The sequence below is a fragment of the Malaya genurostris genome, chromosome 2, assembly GCF_030247185.1.
Source record: "Malaya genurostris strain Urasoe2022 chromosome 2, Malgen_1.1, whole genome shotgun sequence".
Lineage (NCBI taxonomy): Eukaryota > Metazoa > Arthropoda > Insecta > Diptera > Culicidae > Malaya > Malaya genurostris.
The window spans coordinates 271,741,360-271,751,421 of NC_080571.1; the positions used below are offsets into that span (position 1 = coordinate 271,741,360).

Consider the following 10,062-nt stretch of genomic DNA (forward strand, 5'->3'; position numbering starts at 1 on the left):
ACCATTTTAAAGATTTTGACCACTATTTCCGGTACTGAAAAACGGAATTTCGGATCATTGAATTATCAGAACATATCAACTATAAACTGCTATAGTTTTAAACCCAGTTTAAAGGAGTTTCCAAAATTGTCTTCAATTTCGATATAAAATGACGGTTAGAAATAAATGAATGGTTCAGTAAAAACAGTTCGTATTTATTAAGGGTAAAATCACCATAAAACTTAAAAAAATATGTGAGCCTAAAATTTTCCTAAACCCCTCTAGAACCACCTCTCCGGCAATTTTCGAATTCCATCTCGAAAAAATGTGTCGTCTTTTGAGGTGATCCAGATTAGAAGCTAATTTTCGATTTCTGCGAAAGAAATAAACCGAAGCGACCTGCCCGATCGTGCTGCATCCGTCGGAACAACTAGTAATCAGAAGGAGCAATGTCAGTAAAACACGGAGGGTGCGGCAAAATGGCCCACTTGAACGTTTCCAAAAATTTGTTTCACCTCACTTGCGACATTAGGCCGAGCGTTGTCATTCAGAATAACTTTATCATGTTTTTGCTTGTACTTCAGCGTTTCTTCTCTTAATGCACGGCTCAAACGCTTAAATTGCAGCCTATGCCGCTTGCCCGTTATAGTTACAGCTCACAGAACACAACACCACTTTGGTCCCACACACAGAAAAATTAGTTTTGGAATTTAAACATAACACTTTGTATTCAAAGATATTTTATTTTGAATCAGCGCTTATTTGCATTTCTCTTTGATTCAAATACATTTTATATTTTTTTAGCAAGTAATTTTTGTTTTTACATGCACAGATGTAAATAAAATTAACAATAAATTCAAATATATTTTATTTCAAGCTGGATCTAATTTCATTTCACTTAGAATCAAAAACAATTGTTATTTGATTCGCAGTTAATAAGTTTTGTTTCCACAAACAGGCTATCTTGCGATTTTGAATTATAATTTAAAACATTTTAAATTTAATTTTTATTCTTTTCAGAATTATATTTTCGTTTTTCATTATTTCAAAATTACATTTTCCTGCAAATAATTTTTCATTCATTTTATACAGATTTTCCATGTTTACAAAACTGTCCTCTAGGTAGTTTTTAAACTCCGAATGACCATGATCATGGAACTTACGAATTTCAATACAAAAACAAATCAACGTTACTTTCTATCTAAAATAAAAGTTACCCAAAATTATTTTATACATCTCGTAAATGCTGATGAGGTTACCATATTTAATGTTGGTTTGAAAATCATTCCGTTTTTTTAAATCGGTCCACGTATTGTATGGTATTGATATCAACCGTGATGAACTATTATTTTCTTCGAACGCGCCCATTTTTTTTTAATTTGAATGATGTAACAAAATGGCTTGTACACGCAAAATTGAATCTTAGTGTTAAATATCTTAAAATCAACTAATAGTAATGGCAATATTTAAGAGTCAATACCGGACCGGATGATCTGAGTCGATGATCGACAAAGACATGGTTCAGGGGATTGGTTGTAGTTGTAGGGATTTCCAGACTCGTGTTTAATCATTACACAGAAGACGCATATCTCTATCGTGCAGGGGTTTTCTGAGAGTAAATATTGTGCATGTGGCGAAGGTTATCGCAATCCGGTCGTTGGGACAAACGTCTAATACCGTGATATCAGGTGTCAGGGGATGAATTCTTTGTGTACCAAAGAAAAACTATCCAATGTCCCAGTTTGCAATATTTTTGCTTGACGTGATCTTTTATACATGAAACTGATTAATTAAATTGCAGTTTGACTTTAAATGGAATAGATGTTGGAGAACAAACAAACCTGGAATAATTCGTAAGAACATTAATAGAACATGTGCAAAATAAAAAAGTTTTTTATAGCGTAACAGCCGCAGTGGTTATTTCATAAACGAAAACTATTAGTTAGATTAACCTTAAGGGTAAGATGAAAAAAGGTACATTCGCTTCGGGTTTTCGCGTCGCTATAACAGCAGTATTGAACAATTTTCGACCTAGTTTTTCTGAGGTATTGCTTCTTGGAGCTGAAGCAAAGATATTGTATTCGATTTTATCATAATTCGTTGATGGAAAGTCAAACAAGCGACAAAATAATATGGCGACTCTACTAACAAGATGACTATTGGTGAAACAGCCTTATATAATTTTCATTAGCTTTTTGTATTATTGAAACATGAAAAACAATAAATTAAGTCCCGTTCCCATTCGCCAACCGTAGGTACGCGTTCTTAGATCCGTAAATCCAAAGCCACCTTCTTAACATTTACATATTTCACCTTCTCATTGTACTACAGAGCACAGTGTAGATAACCGCGTCAATCTAATTATATGAAAGAAAATAAAAAAAACTTTTCAAATTTTCACATTCTACAAACACAAACAATCTGACTGCGTAAGAAATCATCACGAGACTGACTTTTGCGTGGAACTAGTTTGTAGATTAATTATTAATTATTAGTTTGCAGGAAGATGTTGACGCTCTCAGTGAAATGATTCAACCTTTCTTTGGAAGGAAATCTTGGCTCGAAGCAGAGATGCTAGATATTTTCATAGAAAATCTATACTGTTTTGTATAAAAAATGTGTATTAATCAGTATTCACTAACAAAATGACATTCTCACAACAAAATGATGCCAAAAGATGTTATTCCAATAGATTGTGGTTGTAGGCTGGTAGATTCAATCAGTCATTGCCGCGCTCACAAGAATATTCAACGACGAAATTTCATAGTTTTTTTTTATCCACATTAATTGAATTGTAATTGACTTCACAATTTGACATGGAATTCCAACGCCCAATATGCAACGTCAAGTCATGATGACATTACTTCCTTGAATATAAGTTAAAATTGGATTCGAATATTAATATATATAATAATAATAATATTTCACAACAGCTTTCCATATTAATTTGTGACTTTTCCGTTGATTGATAGACTTTTATCTCGTCACTGGAATCAAATACTAAAAGATAACTCAGACAGAAAAGTTTAATTTTTTCTTTCCTACTTTTTGTGAAATCTGTATAAATCTGTATTAAATTTAGAAAATCTGTATAAAATCTGTACTCTGTATTAAATCTGTATGAGCATATAAAAATCTGTATAATACAGATAAATCTGTATAAATGGCATCTCTGGTTCGAAGTGACTACTGTATGACCTACAACTGGTGACAGCTCGGGTTCAGTGCACTGCTCTGAGCATGCCGCAAATATGCTATCAGCGCAAAATTGGCGTTACAATCGCTAACGGGATTTTCGAGTCGTGCTCTGTCAGCTTACAAACACACACACGAGCAATGCATCATTTGGCTGTCAATCAGGAGGCGAAACCGATAATCATAGCATTCAATAATTATTCCGAGTGGGAAAGAAAAAGTCAATCAGAATCGGCACTTAAGCGGTCGGGAGATTCGGATAACTGTCATACATAATAATGCCAAAATGCTGTCAAAAAACGGTCAAATCGGCCTAGACTGGAAAACATTAAACGACGCCTTTCACTTGGTGTCCCTCTGTTTGATTGTGCATACGTCAACTTTTCAAGGGGAAAGGAAAGTTTTACTCAATCAAGTTATTTTACACAATTTTCAATGGATATTTTCCAATGTATGAAGTAGAAGTTGTGTTACTTAATTGAAGATAACAAAATAAATACACAACAAGTTTCTAATCACCATCTCAAGAGGAGCATTTTGAAACGGCGCTCCATCCTGAAGTAAGCCGCGTGTTCACAAATAAAGCATTTTCTGGAAATTTAGTTCATAGGATCCCAATGTTTGTAGCACACTTCAGCTTAGGGTTGCCACTTCGGATAAGTTTCATATTTAACTTTCTGACACATCAAACCATACATAATTGTGATTATGTCCACTTTGTTTGGAATGTATGTTACTTACCAGGAATTTGAAAGGTCAGTAGTGCAGAGGAGATGCGCATTGTCTTAGTGAACCAGTTCTACCAGTGACGTCTCGTGACAAAATTGACTAGTTGTGCACTGCTCATGTGGTATGATAGCAGATGTAACAGTTCGTTGTAAGTGAAAACTAAAGATTGAGGAATGGAGATTCAATTGGTTTTTCAATACAATGCACAGTGGGAAAAAAACGATGAAAACCCGCAAAAAATTAACTGTTACTCATGATCTAATTGAGATAGGTCAACAAACTAAAGCGTTTTTTATGTAAAAATGTCCAAGGAATTCAATGGAATGGTTTACAATGGCCGCACGAATCGCAATCCAGTTCGTTTTATCCCAAATGTACAGCAGTTTTGGGAATTCCTATAACATTTGCTCTGTAACTTGAAAAGAAGTCGAGTGCGGTATTCTGGAATAGCCTACTTTCATGTAAAAAAGTCTGTAGAATCGAATGGAAGAACCTACACTGGCCACACGAAACGTTTTGGTGGCTATTTTACCCCAATTTCATGAGATCCTTACTGTAAATCGTTCTTAAATATTGGTAAAACTTCTTGCAAGATTGCTAAATGTAGTATATCTTATGTGAAAAAGTCTGGAGAATCGAATGGGAGAATCTACACTGGCCGCACGAAACGTTTTGATGACTATATTATCCCATTTCCTCCATTTTATGGTATTTTATTGTAAATCGTCCTTAAATCTCGGTAAAACTTTTGAAAGTTTACTAAATCCAGCCTATCTTATGTAAAAAAGTCTGTAGAACCGAATGGAAGAACCTACACTGGCCGCACGGAACGTTTTGGTGGCGTTTTTACCCCATTGCCTCCATTTCATGATATCTTATTGTAAATCAGTCTTAAATCATGGTTAAACTTATTTGAAGTTTACTAAATCTAGCTTATCTTATAGGAAAAAGTCTGTAGAACCGAATGGAAGAACCTACACAGGCCGCACGAAACGTTTTGATGACAATTTTACCGAGATTTAAGAACGATTTACAATAAGATATGATGAAATGGAGGAAATGGGGTAAAAACGCCACCAAAACGTTTCGTGCGGCCAGTGTACACTCTTCCATTCGATTCTCTAGATATTTTTACATAGAATCAAGCTATTTCAGTAGACCGCACTCGATTTTTTTTTCAAGTTACAGAACAAATACTACAGAAAACTCTAGAACTGCTGGGCATTTAGGGTAAAACGAGCAGGATGGCGATTCATGCGGCCATTAAAAACCATTCCATTGAATTTCTTGGATTTTTTTTAGATAAGAAAAACTCTTGTTTGTTGACTTTTTCCATGGTTCTCGAGTTCTTTACGGGCTTCCTGTTTTTTTTTCCACTGAGGAATGAGATAACGATATACTTTCGGATGGGATTTTTTATTAAACAAACAAATTTCAGAGATGAGCTGAGTAATTCTTTCTCTTCTTGAATCTGTGCAGTAACTCATGTGCACGGAAAAGACACTAACACAGCGACAACAGATACTTGAAATTTTATGTTTGATGTATATGAGATGCGTGCAAATATACGCAATTTCGGTGCGTCCAACCTGCTTTCATCGAATAAATAAAAATTCCAAAACAAAATAATTGAATTTGGAAGGCGTTGGGGACGCTGTACATTCCTTGAATTCGACCGGTTGTGCAGTGCACGAGGTGCACATGAAGACGAGACGTCACCGAGTTCTATTCTATTATCCAAACTAAGTGCTGATCGAGGAAAATTTGTAACTCTCGAATTACGGGATCTTGGGCGAAACCAATCGGTCTACCATACATAAGTTTACATAAAATGAACGTAACTTTTATGTACAACAGTTTTGTAAAATAATTATGAAACGTGTTGTAAGTTTTTAAAGTACGATTTGATTGTTGTGTCCCAATCTTCATCGACTGTTCTTCCGACTTCGTGGGTTTGGGATTCAGCTTTTTTTTTCAAATCATAGTCTTGAGCAGTGATTCCTAAGGTTTTTTCTACAGCTCACCAGTGGGTACTAGCTGAATTTTAGTGAGCAGTAAACTCAAAATGGTCAACAGATGAACAGTGAGTCGTAAATAGTGGGCTTATCCACATATAAAAATCTATCTGAGAATGGCTCAGAGCACATGTATTCATGACAAATTCATATATGCAGGGTTGTTAGGAAAAATTTCTTGCTGTCGGAATTTACTATGAATGTCTTTCTTTTCGTCCTCATTTTTTACTCTTTTGTTTGAAGCAGAGAAAAGCCCACTGGAGTTAGTTTCTGTCAAACTTGCTCTCCAGCAGGCATAAAACCTCCTCAGCTTTTGCATCAACAGATTACAATCATCCAAATAATACATTTCCTTAAATGTAGTGTTTCTATAGTAATTACATCTAATGAGACAATAACACGAGGAACGATTTCTTGATAACATTACGTGATAAATGAAAGTCGAAAGAATTGAAATATTTGGTAAATATGCGGCACATGCTAGCAATGGACTCGTTATATCCATAATTAGATCTAGCATAGGGAATCCGAAGAAAAAAATAGGAACGAAAATTACGACGTTGAGTGTCAAATTGTAACAATTGCAATAGCTCGAAGCAATCGATTCGCAACTGAAGTAGATCTGGCACAAAACTACGCGACAGACAGATAATAAATCGAAACTTATCAGTTTGCAGCGGTCATGGTAACCCGGTAGGTTTAAGGATATCTCCATGGAAGACATCGGAGAGCGAATCGAAGAAATTTGCGTTGAATCGCTTCAATGCGTTGGACATCGTTTCGGTAATAAGGTGACCAGATAACAGCAGCATATTCGAGAGTTGAGCGAACTAAAGCGCAATATACATCATAGAATTCTTTAGTAACGCGGAAAATAAATCCTAACAGATTAGAGGTTTTGTAGATAATAAACTCTATGTGCTTCTTAAAATTTAACTTGGAATCCCGGAGAACACCCAGGTCCTTATCAGACGATGCTCGACGATGAACAGTTTGTGAAATATTGTAGTCGAACTTGAATGCAGACTTTCTGTGACTAAAAGAGATAACGGTTGAATTATCAAACTATTTTTCTATATACAGATACAATAAAAATATACAATAAAAATATAAACGGTCCAAGGTGACTTCCTTGAGGAACTCCAGGGGTAACAGCAAATGGCAAATGTTGTTCACAAGTTAGATATGATCGAAGTAAATTCAAAAATTATCCCTTGAATTCCAGTCTACTTAACTTGGAGATCATTATATTATGATTGGTTTTGTCGAACGCATGATGAACGAAGTCCAGATTACTAAACGAAAATTCAGAAAAAAATCCAGAACGCAAAGAGCAATTGAAAATGTTGGATAGTGGAACCAACAAACTATTTCTTATTACGTTCTTTGCATTATTGAATGCGTTTTCACTGAGACGATATCTTCAATCAGACATCAACATCTTTAGTGCGAAAATCTTCTTTCGAATTCCGCATTACAATGGAAAAATGCAAGCGCATATAACGAAAAGTTGTTGTAATTCCTGGTAACAGCTCTGCTGAAATATCAATTGAAGAAAACATTTGCTAGAACCGCCTTCTCGTAAATTTAGGTTTTATCAATGTAAAAATTCACAAATCCGCGCGACCGTAACAACTCTGCACTAGATCTCAACGTTTCGTACAATTTTAAGACTTTTTTGATTTTTGAATCAAATCATCAGATCTGCTTGAATCCAGTTTCCAAAATGTACCGCATAATTGTCCTATATACTGGAAAACCCATAAAATATGGCACAATTATGCGTAGTACGAAAGTTTGCGTCATAACGATTGAAATATCTCGCGCTGTTTTTGTAATGACAGCCAAAAAGCCACCCGTAAACATCCACTTTAAAGTGGAATTCCGAAGTATTCGACACATAGAAAGTTTCAAAGTATTCGACAAAACGATGTGAATGAAAAATTATAAGAAACCTTTTCTCGTTCGTCTTGTCAAATGTTTACTCTATTTGTCGTAGTTCGCTAGTAGTAGAAGAACTAGTTCTTTTGAACAGTTCGCGAACGGATGGCCCATCTCTAGTTTTAACTACAAAGTTAATTCAAAAAGTAGAGCTTATTTAGTCACCAATAAACTCTAAAACCAACTCATTGCGATTACTGCTTGTGCTGTATTTTTAAGCTCCAGCGTCTTCTTCTAAATATGCGTACATCAAGTGTGTACTGACTTAGTATGAACAGCTGAGAATGAGATTTATTCAGAATCTTCTTTTAACATTTATGTACTTATCACTTGGTAGCACTTTCACGAACAGATAAAAAATAAACGAATGTCGAAATTATTGTTGATAAACGTAACAAAAGACTAAGAAAGCCTTAGCTCATTTATTATGAGCTGTTTATTATCTTGAATTTAGATACCGATTTTCAACGTCTACAGTTCAAACAATACGAATAAGTCCGTATTTGGTAATTTTTTGAATAATTTCTTTTATGCGTAACAGGTCTAGCGCAGAGATTGCCGGTTTCTATCAAATAGATATGTCGATTGATAAGTGCAGAATGCGGTAACAAATTCATTGCTTGCTGCGTCACAACACTACACCTGAAAGGATCAGCGAAGAAATCAATTCTTAGAAATAAATGGTACCTTTTCGTATTTGACACGATGATATGACATTCCCTCTTGTCGGAATCTTGATACAAACAAATCTGCTACTAATCAGGGTTATCCTTGCAGTATTCTACTATCTACTGCTCCGAAGTACGGCCCAAGTCTCATGATGATAGCCATCTTTGTGTATTTTTTCACTATCCTGCTTGGTTTTTGCGATCAATTTTCTATTCACGATTTTCGGTGCCAACAATATCGTTTTCCGCGTATGGTTATGACAAAAACAATATCACTGCAGCACAATTTCACTACCTTCAGCATCCAAATCAACCCGAGTCGGTTTATACCACCGATAATATTGCACCCGTCCTAAAAACAGATTTTTCCAATGAATTTCAAACACCGTCACACATCGACACTGTTTTCTTATTCCTGACCATCCTGCCGTATGCCTTCATAGCTCGAGCTGTCACTTTGACTGCAATGCCACACGAACACCATCAAACGCATACAAGCCGAGTCCAGAGCTGCCATTTTAAAATCTTTGTTTCAAATTAAACAATTTATCTTCTGTAATGCATTTAATTATTTTCGATTGAAATCTGTAAGAAACGTTCTCAAAATCTACCAGTTTAGTGAACTATTATCTAAAATCTGTTGAAATGAGTGCATTTTGAAAAATTCTGCAAACTATGACGCAGGATCTGTTTAGCAAAATGGATAAAAAATTTCAATTTCATAGGAAAATCTGTGAATATGGTAACCCTGGACGAGTATCGAAACAAGTCGTAGAAAAACAACTCGCCCACACATTGCTTACTACGATTATTGTGTATGTTTCGTGGAGAGGTACCGGGGATCATGTTCAAATAAATGGTGAATGGCAAATATTTCTAATAATTTTTTGTACAGTTTTCCGAAAACAACAATCTACGGATTTGATAATATTCAAAACATATCTAGATGGAACCATAACAGCAAGTGAGGGCTTCATTTATTTTCCGTTGTTCAATTGCTATAACGCGATTATGATTCTTTACATTGATTTTTCTGAACTGCAAGGAAACGATTTTGAATAACATTTTTAGCAAAATGCTAAGAGTGACCGCATAAATAACACAGTATTATCAAACTCTGAAAATACATAACTCGAACGGATTTCCTAAACAACCTGGTGAAAAAATTATTGACCGATGTTATTAACACTCGATACCAATATTTATGCATACAACGATACCATATCAGAGCTGCTTAGCATTCACACCACGTTATCAATTCCGCTTATGTTGCATTTAGGATGCAGTTACAGCAATGCCAGATAGTTGGTAGTGACATTTTCGTAGATTGATATTCTCCTCGGAAAGTCCAGGGGGAAAAGCAAGTAACGACTTATTTTCTGGTCATCAGAAAAAGCTCCGTAGTTTTTCTTATAAGAATAACAATTCCCGTAGATATCCGTAGAAATATTGCAATTTCCGTAGATTTTTTTCTACGGATCCGTACATCCGTAGTAAATCTCCGAATCTGTAGTTGTACGGAATATCCGTAGATC

General features: G+C 35.3%; 1 protein-coding gene across 3 annotated transcripts in view; it reads right to left on the minus strand.

Annotated features, from left to right (window-relative positions):
- Positions 1–9,038, minus strand: part of LOC131430042 (tyrosine-protein kinase hopscotch) — a 48,460-nt gene extending 39,422 nt beyond the window's left edge. For 2 of the 3 annotated variants that reach the window (XM_058594660.1, XM_058594658.1), the window contains exon 1: positions 8,547–9,038. The gene's annotated coding sequence lies outside the window, so the exon portion shown is untranslated. The remainder of the gene's footprint in view (positions 1–8,546) is intronic. The other variant, XM_058594659.1, reaches the window with a different exon arrangement.
- Between the last annotated feature and the right edge of the window lie 1,024 nt (positions 9,039–10,062).